Here is a 16,147-nt window from a genome sequence, read left to right as displayed (position 1 = left end):
TTTCTTCAGAGTGGGATGTCCGTGCCAGTCGTGGGGAGCGCAGCCTGACAACGACACTGTGTTTTCCTCAGGGACATCTCCTTCTCATGGCCTGTGGCCAAATGGCACCTGATTCTCAATATAGTGCACTACTTTTGACCAGAGCCCTCCAAAAAGTAGTGAACTACATAGGGAACAGGGTGCCGTTTGGCCTCAGCCGATGCTCTCTATGGGGATTGTTTACTGTGTATAACTTGTTGTATCATAATGTGTGTAGTGAAAATGGGGCCACGTCCAACACAAGCTGTGGCCTGTTCAGAGATACGTTATGTTTACAAATAGCAGGAGAAGTAGAAAACTAAACAATGTCCTTTCTCTCATAGCGTCAGTTTGCCGCGCACGGGCTAAAAATACAGTGAAATGCTGAATACAACAGGTGTAGTAGACCTTACAGTGAAATGATGAATACAACAGGTGTAGTAGACCTCACAGTGAAATGCTGAATACAACAGGTGTAGTAGACCTCACAGTGAAATGCTGAATACAACAGGTGTCGTAGACCTTACAGTGTAATGCTGAATACAACAGGTGTAGTAGACCTTACAGTGAAATGATGAATACAACAGGTGTAGTAGACCTTACAGTAAAATGATGAATACAACAGGTGTAGTAGACCTCACAGTGAAATGCTGAATACAACAGGTGTAGTAGACCTTACAGTGAAATGCTGAATACAACAGGTGTAGTAGACCTTACAGTGAAATGCTGAATACAACAGGTGTAGTAGACCTTACAGTGAAATGATGAATACAACAGGTGTAGTAGACCTTACAGTGAAATGATGAATACAACAGGTGTAGTAGACCTTACAGTGAAATGCTGAATACAACAGGTGTAGTAGACCTTACAGTGAAATGATGAATACAACAGGTGTAGTAGACCTTACAGTGAAATGCTGAATACAACAGGTGTAGTAGACCTTACAGTGAAATGCTGAATACAACAGGTGTAGTAGACCTCACAGTGAAATGCTGAATACAACAGGTGTAGTAGACCTTACAGTGAAATGCTGAATACAACAGGTGTAGTAGACCTTACAGTTAAATGCTGAATACAACAGGTGTAGGTAGACCTTACAGTGAAATGCTGAATACAACAGGTGTAGTAGACCTCACAGTGAAATGCTGAATACAACAGGTGTAGTAGACCTCACAGTGAAATGCTGAATACAACAGGTGTAGTAGACCTTACAGTGAAATGCTGAATACAACAGGTGTAGTAGACCTCACAGTGAAATGCCGAATACAACAGGTGTAGTAGACCTCACAGTGAAATGCCGAATACAACAGGTGTAGTAGACCTTACAGTGAAATGATGAATACAACAGGTGTAGTAGACCTTACAGTGAAATGCTGAATACAACAGGTGTAGTAGACCTTACAGTGAAATGCTGAATACAACAGGTGTAGTAGACCTTACAGTGAAATGCTGAATACAACAGGTGTAGTAGACCTTACAGTAAAATGCTGAATACAACAGGTGTAGTAGACCTTACAGTGAAATGCTGAATACAACAGGTGTAGTAGACCTTACAGTGAAATGCTGAATACAACAGGTGTAGTAGACCTTACAGTGAAATGCTGAATACAACAGGTGTAGTAGACCTTACAGTGAAATGCTGAATACAACAGGTGTAGTAGATCTTACAGTAAAATGATGAATACAACAGGTGTAGTAGACCTTACTGTAAAATGATGAATACAACAGGTGTAGTAGACCTTACAGTAAAATGATGAATACAACAGGTGTAGTAGACCACACAGTGAAATGCTGAATACAACAGGTGTAGTAGATCTTACAGTAAAATGATGAATACAACAGGTGTAGTAGACCTCACAGTGAAATGCTGAATACAACAGGTGTAGTAGACCTTACAGTGAAATGCTGAATACAACAGGTGTAGAACTCACAGTGAAATGCTGAATACAACAGGTGTAGTAGACCTTACAGTAAAATGCTGAATACAACAGGTGTAGTAGACCTTACAGTGAAATGCTGAATACAACAGGTGTAGTAGACCTTACAGTGAAATGCTGAATACAACAGGTGTAGTAGACCTTACAGTGAAATGCTGAATACAACAGGTGTAGTAGACCTTACAGTGAAATGATGAATACAACAGGTGTAGTAGACCTTAAAGTGAAATGCTGAACACAACAGGTGTAGTAGACCTTACAGTGAAATGCTGAATACAACAGGTGTTGTAGACCTTACAGTGAAATGCTGAATAAAACAGGTGTAGTAGACCTGACAGTGAAATGCTGAATACAACAGGTGTAGTAGACCTCACAGTGAAATGCTGAATACAACATGTGTAGAACTCACAGTGAAATGATGAATACAACAGGTGTAGTAGACCTCACAGTGAAATGCTGAATACAACAGGTGTAGTAGACCTTACAGTGAAATGCTGAATACACAGGTGTGGAACTTAGTGAAATGCTGAATACAACAGGTGTAGTAGACCTTACAGTGAAATGCTGAATACAACAGGTGTAGTAGACCTCACAGTGAAATGCTGAATACAACAGGTGTAGTAGACCTTACAGTGAAATGCTGAATACAACAGGTGTAGTAGACCTCACAGTGAAATGCTGAATACAACAGGTGTGGAACTTAGTGAAATGCTGAATACAACAGGTGTAGTAGACCTTACAGTGAAATGCTGAATACAACAGGTGTAGTAGACCTCACAGTGAAATGCTGAATACAACAGGTGTAGTAGACCTTACAGTGAAATGCTGAATACAACAGGTGTAGTAGACCTTACAGTGAAATGCTGAATACAACAGGTGAAATGCTTACTTACAAGACCAACAATGCTTTAAGAAGTCAATATAACATTTGAAAAAAAGTGTTAAATAGAAAATAAAAGTTGCATGTTTAAAGAGCAGCAGTAAATAACAATAGCGGGGCCATATACAAGGTGTTACGGTACAGAGTCAATGTGGAGGCTATATACAAGGTATTACGGTACAGAGTCAATGTGGAGGCTATATACAAGGTGTTACGGTACAGAGTCAATGTGGAGGCTATATACAAGGTGTTACGGTACAGAGTCAATGTGGAGGCCATATACAAGGTGTTACGGTACAGTGTCAATGTGGAGGCTATATACAAGGTGTTACGGTACAGTGTCAATGTGGAGGCTATATACAAGGTGTTACGGTACAGTGTCAATGTGGAGGCTATATACAAGGTGTTACGGTACAGTGTCAATGTGGAGGCTATATACAAGGTGTTACGGTACAGAGTCAATGTGGAGGCTATATACAAGGTATTACGGTACAGAGTCAATGTGGAGGCTATATACAAGGTGTTACGGTACAGTGTCAATGTGGAGGCTATATACAAGGTGTTACGGTACAGAGTCAATGTGGAGGCTATATACAAGGTATTACGGTACAGAGTCAATGTGGAGGCTATATACAAGGTGTTACGGTACAGAGTCAATGTGGAGGCTATATACAAGGTGTTACGGTACAGTGTCAATGTGGAGGCTATATACAAGGTGTTACGGTACAGAGTCAATGTGGAGGCTATATACAAGGTATTACGGTACAGAGTCAATGTGGAGGCTATATACAAGGTGTTACGGTACAGAGTCAATGTGGAGGCTATATACAAGGTATTACGGTACAGAGTCAATGTGGAGGCTATATACAAGGTGTTACGGTACAGAGTCAATGTGGAGGCTATATACAAGGTGTTACGGTACAGAGTCAATGTGGAGACTATATACAAGGTATTACGGTACAGAGTCAATGTGGAGGCTATATACAGGGTGTTACGGTACAGAGTCAATGTGGAGGCTATATACAAGGTATTACGGTACAGAGTCAATGTGGAGGCTATATACAAGGTGTTACGGTACAGAGTCAATGTGGAGACTATATACAAGGTGTTACGGTACAGAGTCAATGTGGAGGCTATATACAAGGTGTTACGGTACAGAGTCAATGTGGAGACTATATACAAGGTGTTACGGTACAGAGTCAATGTGGAGGCTATATACAAGGTGTTACGGTACAGAGTCAATGTGGAGGCTATATACAAGGTGTTACGGTACAGAGTCAATGTGGAGGCTATATACAAGGTGTTACGGTACAGAGTCAATGTGGAGACTATATACAAGGTGTTACGGTACAGAGTCAATGTGGAGGCTATATACAAGGTGTTACGGTACAGAGTCAATGTGGAGGCTATATACAAGGTGTTACGGTACAGAGTCAATGTGGAGGCTATATACAAGGTGTTACGGTACAGAGTCAATGTGGAGGCTATATACAAGGTGTTACGGTACAGAGTCAATGTGGAGGCTATATACAAGGTGTTACGGTACAGAGTCAATGTGGAGGCTATATACAAGGTGTTACGGTACAGAGTCAATGTGGAGGCTATATACAGGGTGTTACGGTACAGAGTCAATGTGGAGGCTATATACAGGGTATTACGGTACAGAGTTAATGTGGAGGCTATATACAAGGTGTTACGGTACAGAGTCAATGTGGAGGCTATATACAGGGTGTTACGGTACAGAGTCAATGTGGAGGCTATATACAAGGTGTTACGGTACAGAGTCAATGTGGAGGCTATATACAAGGTGTTACGGTACAGAGTCAATGTGGAGACTATATACAAGGTGTTACGGTACAGAGTCAATGTGGAGGCTATATACAAGGTGTTACGGTACAGAGTCAATGTGGAGGCTATATACAAGGTGTTACGGTACAGAGTCAATGTGGAGGCTATATACAAGGTGTTACGGTACAGAGTCAATGTGGAGGCTATATACAAGGTGTTACGGTACAGAGTCAATGTGGAGGCTATATACAAGGTGTTACGGTACAGAGTCAATGTGGAGGCTATATACAAGGTGTTACGGTACAGAGTCAATGTGGAGGCTATATACAGGGTGTTACGGTACAGAGTCAATGTGGAGGCTATATACAGGGTATTACGGTACAGAGTTAATGTGGAGGCTATATACAAGGTGTTACGGTACAGAGTCAATGTGGAGGCTATATACAGGGTGTTACGGTACAGAGTCAATGTGGAGGCTATATACAGGGTATTACGGTACAGAGTCAATGTGGAGACTATATACAGTGGGTACCGGTACAGAGTCAATGTGGAGGCTATATACAAGGTGTTACGGTACAGAGTCAATGTGGAGGCTATATACAGGGTGTTACGGTACAGAGTCAATGTGGAGGCTATATACAGGGTATTACGGTACAGAGTCAATGTGGAGGCTATATACAGGGTGTTACGGTACAGAGTCAATGTGGAGGCTATATACAGGGTGTTACACTACAGAGTCAATGTGGAGACTATATACAGTGGGTACCGGTACAGAGTCAATGTGGAGGCTATATACAAGGTGTTACGGTACAGAGTCAATGTGGAGGCTATATACAGGGTGTTACGGTACAGAGTCAATGTGGAGGCTATATACAGGGTATTACGGTACAGAGTCAATGTGGAGGCTATATACAGGGTGTTACGGTACAGAGTCAATGTGGAGGCTATATACAGGGTGTTACGGTACAGAGTCAATGTGGAGGCTATATACAGGGGGTACCGGTACCAAGTCAATGTGGAGGCTATATACAAGGTGTTACGGTACAGAGTCAATGTGGAGGCTATATACAAGGTGTTACGGTACAGAGTCAATGTGGAGGCTATATACAAGGTGTTACGGTACAGAGTCAATGTGGAGGCTATATACAGGGTATTACGGTACAGAGTCAATGTGGAGGCTATATACAGGGTGTTACGGTACAGAGTCAATGTGGAGGCTATATACAGGGTATTACGGTACAGAGTCAATGTGGAGGCTATATACAGGGTGTTACGGTACAGAGTCAATGTGGAGGCTATATACAGGGTGTTACGGTACAGAGTCAATGTGGAGGCTATATACAGGGGGTACCGGTACCAAGTCAATGTGGAGGCTATATACAAGGTGTTACGGTACAGAGTCAATGTGGAGGCTATATACAAGGTGTTACGGTACAGAGTCAATGTGGAGGCTATATACAAGGTGTTACGGTACAGAGTCAATGTGGAGGCTATATACAGGGTGTTACGGTACAGAGTCAATGTGGAGGCTATATACAAGGTGTTACGGTACAGAGTCAATGTGGAGGCTATATACAAGGTGTTACGGTACAGAGTCATTGTGGAGGCTATATACAAGGTATTACGGTACAGAGTCAATGTGGAGGCTATATACAGGGTGTTACGGTACAGAATCAATGTGGAGGCTATATACAGTGGGTACCGGTACAGAGTCAATGTGGAGGCTATATACAAGGTGTTACGGTACAGAGTCAATGTGGAGGCTATATACAGGGTGTTACGGTACAGAGTCAATGTGGAGGCTATATACAGGGTGTTACGGTACAGAGTCAATGTGGAGGCTATATACAAGGTATTACGGTACAGAGTCAATGTGGAGGCTATATACAGGGTGTTACGGTACAGAATCAATGTGGAGGCTATATACAGTGGGTACCGGTACAGAGTCAATGTGGAGGCTATATACAAGGTGTTACGGTACAGAGTCAATGTGGAGGCTATATACAGGGTGTTACGGTACAGAGTCAATGTGGAGGCTATATACAGGGTGTTACGGTACAGAGTCAATGTGGAGGCTATATACAAGGTATTACGGTACAGAGTCAATGTGGAGGCTATATACAAGGTGTTACGGTACAGAGTCAATGTGGAGGCTATATACAAGGTGTTACGGTACAGAGTCAATGTGGAGACTATATACAAGGTGTTACGGTACAGAGTCAATGTGGAGGCTATATACAGGGGGTACCGGTACAGAGTCAATGTGGAGGCTATATACAAGGTGTTACGGTACAGAGTCAATGTGGAGACTATATACAGGGTGTTACGGTACAGAGTCAATGTGGAGGCTATATACAAGGTGTTACGGTACAGAGTCAATGTGGAGACTATATACAAGGTGTTACGGTACAGAGTCAATGTGGAGGCTATATACAGGTGTTACGGTACAGAGTCAATGTGGAGGCTATATACAGGGTGTTACGGTACAGAGTCAATGTGGAGGCTATATACAGGGGGTACCGGTACAGAGTCAATGTGGAGGCTATATACAGGGGGTACCGGTACAGAGTCAATGTGGAGGCTATATACAGGGTGTTACGGTACAGAGTTAATGTGGAGGCTATATACAAGGTGGTACGGTACAGAGTCAATGTGGAGGCTATATACAAGGTGTTACGGTACAGAGTCAATGTGGAGGCTATATACAAGGTGTTACGGTACAGAGTCAATGTGGAGGCTATATACAAGGTGTTACGGTACAGAGTCAATGTGGAGACTATATACAAGGTGTTACGGTACAGAGTCAATGTGGAGGCTATATACAAGGTGTTACGGTACAGAGTCAATGTGGAGACTATATACAAGGTGTTACGGTACAGAGTCAATGTGGAGGCTATATACAAGGTGTTACGGTACAGAGTCTATGTGGAGGCTATATACAAGGTGTTACGGTACAGAGTCAATGTGGAGGCTATATACAAGGTGTTACGGTACAGAGTCAATGTGGAGGCTATATACAAGGTGTTACGGTACAGAGTCAATGTTGAGGCTATATACAGGGTGTTACGGTACAGAGTTAATGTGGAGACTATATACAAGGTGTTACGGTACAGAGTCAATGTGGAGGCTATATACAGGTGGTACCGGTACAGAGTTAATGTGGAGGCTATATACAAGGTGTTACGGTACAGAGTCAATGTTGAGGCTATATACAGGGTGTTACGGTACAGAGTCAATGTGGAGGCTATATACAGGGTGTTACGGTACAGAGTTAATGTGGAGGCTATATACAAGGTGTTACGGTACAGAGTCAATGTGGAGACTATATACAAGGTGTTACGGTACAGAGTCAATGTGGAGGCTATATACAGGTGTTACGGTACAGAGTTAATGTGGAGGCTATATACAAGTTGTTACGGTACAGAGTCAATGTTGAGGCTATATACAGGGTGTTATGGTACAGAGTTAATGTGGAGGCTATATACAAGGTGTTACGGTACAGAGTCAATGTGGAGGCTATATACAGGTGGTACCGGTACAGAGTTAATGTGGAGGCTATATACAAGGTGTTACGGTACAGAGTCAATGTTGAGGCTATATACAGGGTGTTACGGTACAGAGTCAATGTGGAGGCTATATACAGGGTGTTACGGTACAGAGTTAATGTGGAGGCTATATACAAGGTGTTACGGTACAGAGTCAATGTTGAGGCTATATACAGGGTGTTACGGTACAGAGTTAATGTGGAGGCTATATACAAGGTGTTACGGTACAGAGTCAATGTTGAGGCTATATACAGGGTGTTACGGTACAGAGTTAATGTGGAGGCTATATACAAGGTGTTACGGTACAGAGTCAATGTTGAGGCTATATACAGGGTGTTACGGTACAGAGTCAATGTGGAGGCTATATACAGGGTGTTACGGTACAGAATCAATGTGGAGGCTATATACAGTGGGTACCGGTACAGAGTCAATGTGGAGGCTATATACAAGGTGTTACGGTACAGAGTCAATGTGGAGGCTATATACAGGGTGTTACGGTACAGAGTCAATGTGGAGGCTATATACAGGGTGTTACGGTACAGAGTCAATGTGGAGGCTATATACAAGGTATTACGGTACAGAGTCAATGTGGAGGCTATATACAAGGTGTTACGGTACAGAGTCAATGTGGAGGCTATATACAAGGTGTTACGGTACAGAGTCAATGTGGAGACTATATACAAGGTGTTACGGTACAGAGTCAATGTGGAGGCTATATACAGGTGTTACGGTACAGAGTCAATGTGGAGGCTATATACAGGGTGTTACGGTACAGAGTCAATGTGGAGGCTATATACAGGGGGTACCGGTACAGAGTCAATGTGGAGGCTATATACAGGGGGTACCGGTACAGAGTCAATGTGGAGGCTATATACAGGGTGTTACGGTACAGAGTTAATGTGGAGGCTATATACAAGGTGGTACGGTACAGAGTCAATGTGGAGGCTATATACAAGGTGTTACGGTACAGAGTCAATGTGGAGGCTATATACAAGGTGTTACGGTACAGAGTCAATGTGGAGGCTATATACAAGGTGTTACGGTACAGAGTCAATGTGGAGACTATATACAAGGTGTTACGGTACAGAGTCAATGTGGAGGCTATATACAAGGTGTTACGGTACAGAGTCAATGTGGAGACTATATACAAGGTGTTACGGTACAGAGTCAATGTGGAGGCTATATACAAGGTGTTACGGTACAGAGTCTATGTGGAGGCTATATACAAGGTGTTACGGTACAGAGTCAATGTGGAGACTATATACAAGGTGTTACGGTACAGAGTCAATGTGGAGGCTATATACAAGGTGTTACGGTACAGAGTCAATGTGGAGACTATATACAAGGTGTTACGGTACAGAGTCAATGTGGAGGCTATATACAAGGTGTTACGGTACAGAGTCAATGTGGAGACTATATACAAGGTGTTACGGTACAGAGTCAATGTGGAGGCTATATACAAGGTGTTACGGTACAGAGTCTATGTGGAGGCTATATACAAGGTGTTACGGTACAGAGTCAATGTGGAGACTATATACAAGGTGTTACGGTACAGAGTCAATGTGGAGGCTATATACAAGGTGTTACGGTACAGAGTCAATGTGGAGGCTATATACAAGGTGTTACGGTACAGAGTCAATGTGGAGGCTATATACAAGGTGTTACGGTACAGAGTCAATGTGGAGACTATATACAAGGTGTTACGGTACAGAGTCAATGTTGAGGCTATATACAGGGTGTTACGGTACAGAGTTAATGTGGAGGCTATATACAAGGTGTTACGGTACAGAGTCAATGTTGAGGCTATATACAGGGTGTTACGGTACAGAGTTAATGTGGAGGCTATATACAAGGTGTTACGGTACAGAGTCAATGTGGAGGCTATATACAGGGTGTTACGGTACAGAGTTAATGTGGAGGCTATATACAAGGTGTTACGGTACAGAGTCAATGTGGAGACTATATACAGGGTGTTACGGTACAGAGTTAATGTGGAGGCTATATACAAGGTGTTACGGTACAGAGTCAATGTGGAGGCTATATACAGGTGGTACCGGTACAGAGTTAATGTGGAGGCTATATACAAGGTGTTACGGTACAGAGTCAATGTTGAGGCTATATACAGGGTGTTACGGTACAGAGTCAATGTGGAGGCTATATACAGGGTGTTACGGTACAGAGTTAATGTGGAGGCTATATACAAGGTGTTACGGTACAGAGTCAATGTGGAGACTATATACAAGGTGTTACGGTACAGAGTCAATGTGAAGGCTATATACAAGGTGTTACGGTACAGAGTTAATGTGGAGGCTATATACAAGGTGTTACGGTACAGAGTCAATGTGGAGGCTATATACAGGTGGTACCGGTACAGAGTCAATGTGGAGGCTATATACAGGGGGTATCGGTACAGAGTCAATGTGGAGACTATATACAGGGTGTTACGGTACAGAGTCAATGTGGAGACTATATACAGGGTGTTACGGTACAGAGTCAATGTGGAGGCTATATACAAGGTGTTACGGTACAGAGTCAATGTGGAGGCTATATACAAGGTGTTACGGTACAGAGTCAATGTGGAGACTATATACAAGGTGTTACGGTACAGAGTCAATGTTGAGGCTATATACAGGGTGTTACGGTACAGAGTTAATGTGGAGGCTATATACAAGGTGTTACGGTACAGAGTCAATGTTGAGGCTATATACAGGGTGTTACGGTACAGAGTTAATGTGGAGGCTATATACAAGGTGTTACGGTACAGAGTCAATGTGGAGGCTATATACAGGGTGTTACGGTACAGAGTTAATGTGGAGGCTATATACAAGGTGTTACGGTACAGAGTCAATGTGGAGACTATATACAGGGTGTTACGGTACAGAGTTAATGTGGAGGCTATATACAAGGTGTTACGGTACAGAGTCAATGTGGAGGCTATATACAGGTGGTACCGGTACAGAGTTAATGTGGAGGCTATATACAAGGTGTTACGGTACAGAGTCAATGTTGAGGCTATATACAGGGTGTTACGGTACAGAGTCAATGTGGAGGCTATATACAGGGTGTTACGGTACAGAGTTAATGTGGAGGCTATATACAAGGTGTTACGGTACAGAGTCAATGTGGAGACTATATACAAGGTGTTACGGTACAGAGTCAATGTGAAGGCTATATACAAGGTGTTACGGTACAGAGTTAATGTGGAGGCTATATACAAGGTGTTACGGTACAGAGTCAATGTGGAGGCTATATACAGGTGGTACCGGTACAGAGTCAATGTGGAGGCTATATACAGGGGGTATCGGTACAGAGTCAATGTGGAGACTATATACAGGGTGTTACGGTACAGAGTCAATGTGGAGACTATATACAGGGTGTTACGGTACAGAGTCAATGTGGAGACTATATACAGGGTGTTATGGTACAGAGTCAATGTGGAGGCTATATACAGGGTGTTACGGTACAGAGCCAATGTGGAGGTTATATACAGGGGGTACCGGGACAGAGTCAATGTGGAGGCTATATACAGGGGGTACCGGTACAGAGTCAGTGTGGAGGTTATATACAGGGGGTACCGGTACAGAGTCAATGTGGAGGCTATATACAGGGGGTACCGGTACAGAGTCAATGTGGAGGCTATATACAGGGGGTATCGGTACAGAATCAAGGTGGAGGTTATATACAGGGTGTTACGGTACAGAATCAATGTGGAGGCTATATACAGGTGTTACGGTACAGAATCAATGTGAAGGCTATATACAGGGGGTACCGGGACAGAGTCAATGTGCGGGGGCACCGGTTAGTCAGGGTAATTGAGGTAATATGTACAGGTAGGTAGAGTTAAAGGGACTATGCATAGATAATAAACAGAGAGTAGCAGCAGCGTAAAAGAGGGGTCTGGGCCCTTTGATTAACTGTTCAGGAGTCATGGCTTGCTGGTAGAAGCTGAGATTTATCCTGGACTAAAAAGCATTTTCAATAGATTGTCCATTGATTAAGCTTTTTAGTCCAGGGATAGACCTTAATCCGTGTCCTGCAAACCTCCCCATAATCTTGGTTGAAGCATTCCTGGCGTTCCACGGTGTAATGCATTACTAATGCTGCCTCCTAGGTCTCGAGGAATTAGGCTGTTTTAAACCATCTTTCCATAAATCACTGGACTGACCTTAAAGAAATCCTTTCAAGAATGTGTTCATTTGTTATCATAGTTTACCGTCATAGTTTGGGTACAATAAGGAGCTTGCTTCCTGTGCTCATCTGCTCAATAGGCCATTCTTTCTTAGCCTTGTGATCTGAATATGCAACAGAACCCCATATAAATGAATGCACAGTGATGGGCTGAATCTCAACTGGCATCCTCTTACCTATTTAATGCACTGTTTTGACCAAGGCCCATAGGGTTCTGTTTTGACCAAGGCCCATAGGGTTCTGTTTTGACCAAGGCCCATAGGGTTCTGTTTTGACCAAGGCCCATAGGGTTCTGTTTTGACCAAGGCCCATCGGGTTCTGTTTTGACCAAGGCCCATAGGGCTCTGTTTTGACCAAGGCCCATAGGGTTCTGTTTTGACCAAGGCCCATAGGGTTCTGTTTTGACCAAGGCCCATAGGGTTTTGTTTTGACCAAGGCCCATAGGGCTCTGTTTTGACCAAGGCCCATAGGGTTCTGTTTTGACCAAGGCCCATCGGGTTCTGTTTTGACCAAGGCCCATTAGGTTCTGTTTTGACCAAGGCCATCGGGTTCTGTTTTGACCAAGGCCCATAGGGCTCTGTTTTGACCAAGGCCCATCGGGTTCTGTTTTGACCAAGGCCCATCGGGTTCTGTTTTGACCAAGGCCCATAGGGCTCTGTTTTGACCAAGGCCCATAGGGCTCTGTTTTGACCAAGGCCCATAGGGCTCTGTTTTGAAAATTGTTGATCGACCAATTGGACAACATATTAAAAAGTGTATTTATCCATATATTGACACATCCTATGTGTTTAAAAAAAAATCAGCTATATGCCACGAGCTTGTCTGATGCTTTAAGCACAGTGTTTGATTAAGTCATTAAGACACAAATGACTAGAGGGAGCACAGCTGCCTTTTCAACTTAAAAAAGTTGCCTATTACCTCCAATTCCCTCTGTAGAAAAAAAAATCAATTTAGTTCACATCACCTCGTTCTCTCTACAGCTCCACCAGTCTGTCTCCATCACCTCGTTCTCTCTACAGCTCCACCAGTCTGTCTCCATCACCTCGTTCTCTCTACAGATCCACCAGTCTGTCTGTCTCCATCACCTCGTTCTCTCTACAGATCCACCAGTCTGTCTGTCTCCATCACCTCGTTCTCTCTACAGCTCCACCAGTCTGTCTCCATCACCTCGTTCTCTCTACAGCTCCATCACTGTCTCCATCACCTCGTTCTCTCTACAGCTCCACCAGTCAGTCTGTCTCCATCACCTCGTTCTCTCTACAGCTCCACCAGTCTGTCTCCATCACCTCGTTCTCTCTACAGCTCCACCAGTCTGTTTCCATCACCTCCTTCTCTCTACAGCTCCACCAGTCTGTCTGTCTCCATCACCTCGTTCTCTCTACAGCTCCACCAGTCTGTCTCCATCACCTCGTTCTCTCTACAGCTCCACCAGTCTCTGTCTCCATCACCTCGTTCTCTCTACAGCACCACCAGTCTGTCTCCATCACCTCGTTCTCTCTACAGCTCCACCAGTCTGTCTCCATCACCTCGTTCTCTCTACAGCTCCACCAGTCTCTGTCTCCATCACCTCGTTCTCTCTACAGCACCACCAGTCTGTCTCCATCACCTCGGTTCAAACGGTGCATGTTGTTTCTTTTCTCTAAGCCATCATTGTTTTGGTCTCAAATGCTGAGTACTCATTGGCTATTGGCAGCAGTCCCTGCCCAATCATGTTGTAGCCCTGTTCATACTACAAGATGCACGACCACCATTTCTTACATGTCAGAAATGTCAACAGATCCATAGATGACACAATCTCAGTCTCCGACTGGGTTCTGGTGGCATATCCTTCCGGAGAGAGTTGAGAGTTGAAAGACTTTGTCCTGCTAGGCTTGAGGGGGTGGGGGTGCTTATATTTGTCCTGGGTATCATTTTTCAGTGTTTTAACATCAGTGTTTAACTTTAGCTAACACTGTTATTGTCTGTTTAGGAAAGAGCACTTCAAGCTCAACTCTCACAGCTGGCTGGGCAGGCTACCAGGAAAGTTTTGTCAGTGTTTTCCACCAGCAGCAGTAGCAGCTCCTTTTAAATTAGGTTGTCTTTTAGGGCCTTATATTACAAAACTCTCTCTCCTCCCCACCACTATTACAATGCTGGTTTGATGTCCTGATACAGTTGTAATACCTAACAACACAGTACACTCATGTGATCTGTTATTAGATTACATGTAGAGGACCAGTCATGTGATCTGTTATTAGATTACATGTAGAGGACCAGTCATGTGATCTGTTATTGGATTACATGTAGAGGACCAGTCATGTGATCTGTTATTAGATTACATGTAGAGGACCAGTCATGTGATCTGTTATTAGATTACATGTAGAGGACCAGTCATGTGATCTGTTATTAGATTACATGTAGAGGACCAGCCATGTGATCTGTTATTAGATTACATGTAGAGTACCAGTCATGTGATCTGTTATTAGATGTAGAGTACCAGTCATGTGATCTGTTATTAGATTACATGTAGAGGACCAGTCATGTGATCTGTTATTAGATTACATGTAGAGGACCAGTCATGTGATCTGTTATTAGATTACATGTAGAGGACCAGCCATGTGATCTGTTATTAGATTACATGTAGAGTACCAGTCATGTGATCTGTTATTAGCTGTAGAGTACCAGTCATGTGATCTGTTATTAGATGTAGAGTACCAGTCATGTGATCTGTTATTAGATTACATGTAGAGTACCAGTCATGTGATCTGTTATTAGATTACATGTAGAGGACCAGTCATGTGATCTGTTATTAGATTACATGTAGAGGACCAGTCATGTGATCTGCTATTAGATTACATGTAGAGTACCAGTCATGTGATCTGTTATTAGATTACATGTAGAGGACCAGTCATGTGATCTGTTATTAGATTACATGTAGAGGACCAGTCATGTGATCTGTTATTAGATTACATGTAGAGGACAAGTCATGTGATCTGCTATTAGATTACATGTAGAGTACCAGTCATGTGATCTGTTATTAGCTGTAGAGTACCAGTCATGTGATCTGTTATTAGCTGTAGAGTACCAGTCATGTGATCTGTTATTAGATTACATGTAGAGTACCAGTCATGTGATCTGTTATTAGCGGTAGAGTACCAGTCATGTGATCTGTTATTAGCTGTAGAGTACCAGTCATGTGATCTGTTATTAGATTACATGTAGAGGACAAGTCATGTGATCTGTTATTAGCTGTAGAGTACCAGTCATGTGATCTGTTATTAGCGGTAGAGTACCAGTCATGTGATCTGTTATTAGATTACATGTAGAGTACCAGTCATGTGATCTGTTATTAGCGGTAGAGTACCAGTCATGTGATCTGTTATTAGATTACATGTAGAGTACCAGTCATGTGATCTGTTATTAGATTACATGTAGAGGACAAGTCATGTGATCTGTTATTAGCTGTAGAGTACCAGTCATGTGATCTGTTATTAGCGGTAGAGTACCAGTCATGTGATCTGTTATTAGATTACATGTAGAGTACCAGTCATGTGATCTGTTATTAGCGGTAGAGTACCAGTCATGTGATCTGTTATTAGATTACATGTAGAGTACCAGTCATGTGATCTGTTATTAGCTGTAGAGGACCAGTCATGTGATCTGTTATTAGATTACATGTAGAGGACAAGTCATGTGATCTGTTATTAGCTGTAGAGTACCAGTCATGTGATCTGTTATTAGCGGTAGAGTACCAGTCATGTGATCTGTTATTAGATTACATGTAGAGTACCAGTCATGTGATCTGTTATTAG

At 42.9% G+C, this 16,147-nt stretch overlaps 1 protein-coding gene across 1 annotated transcript in view; it reads left to right on the top strand.

Annotated features, from left to right (window-relative positions):
* LOC110523069 (sorting nexin-30) overlaps positions 1-16,147 on the top strand; it is a 56,873-nt gene that overhangs the window by 969 nt on the left and 39,757 nt on the right. The window lies entirely within an intron of this gene.

This window comes from Oncorhynchus mykiss, chromosome 5 (assembly GCF_057628025.1).
Source record: "Oncorhynchus mykiss isolate SJ-2025 chromosome 5, ASM5762802v1, whole genome shotgun sequence".
Lineage (NCBI taxonomy): Eukaryota > Metazoa > Chordata > Actinopteri > Salmoniformes > Salmonidae > Oncorhynchus > Oncorhynchus mykiss.
Note: the sequence above shows the minus strand (reverse complement) of the source record. Positions and strands in the feature narration are given on the sequence as shown.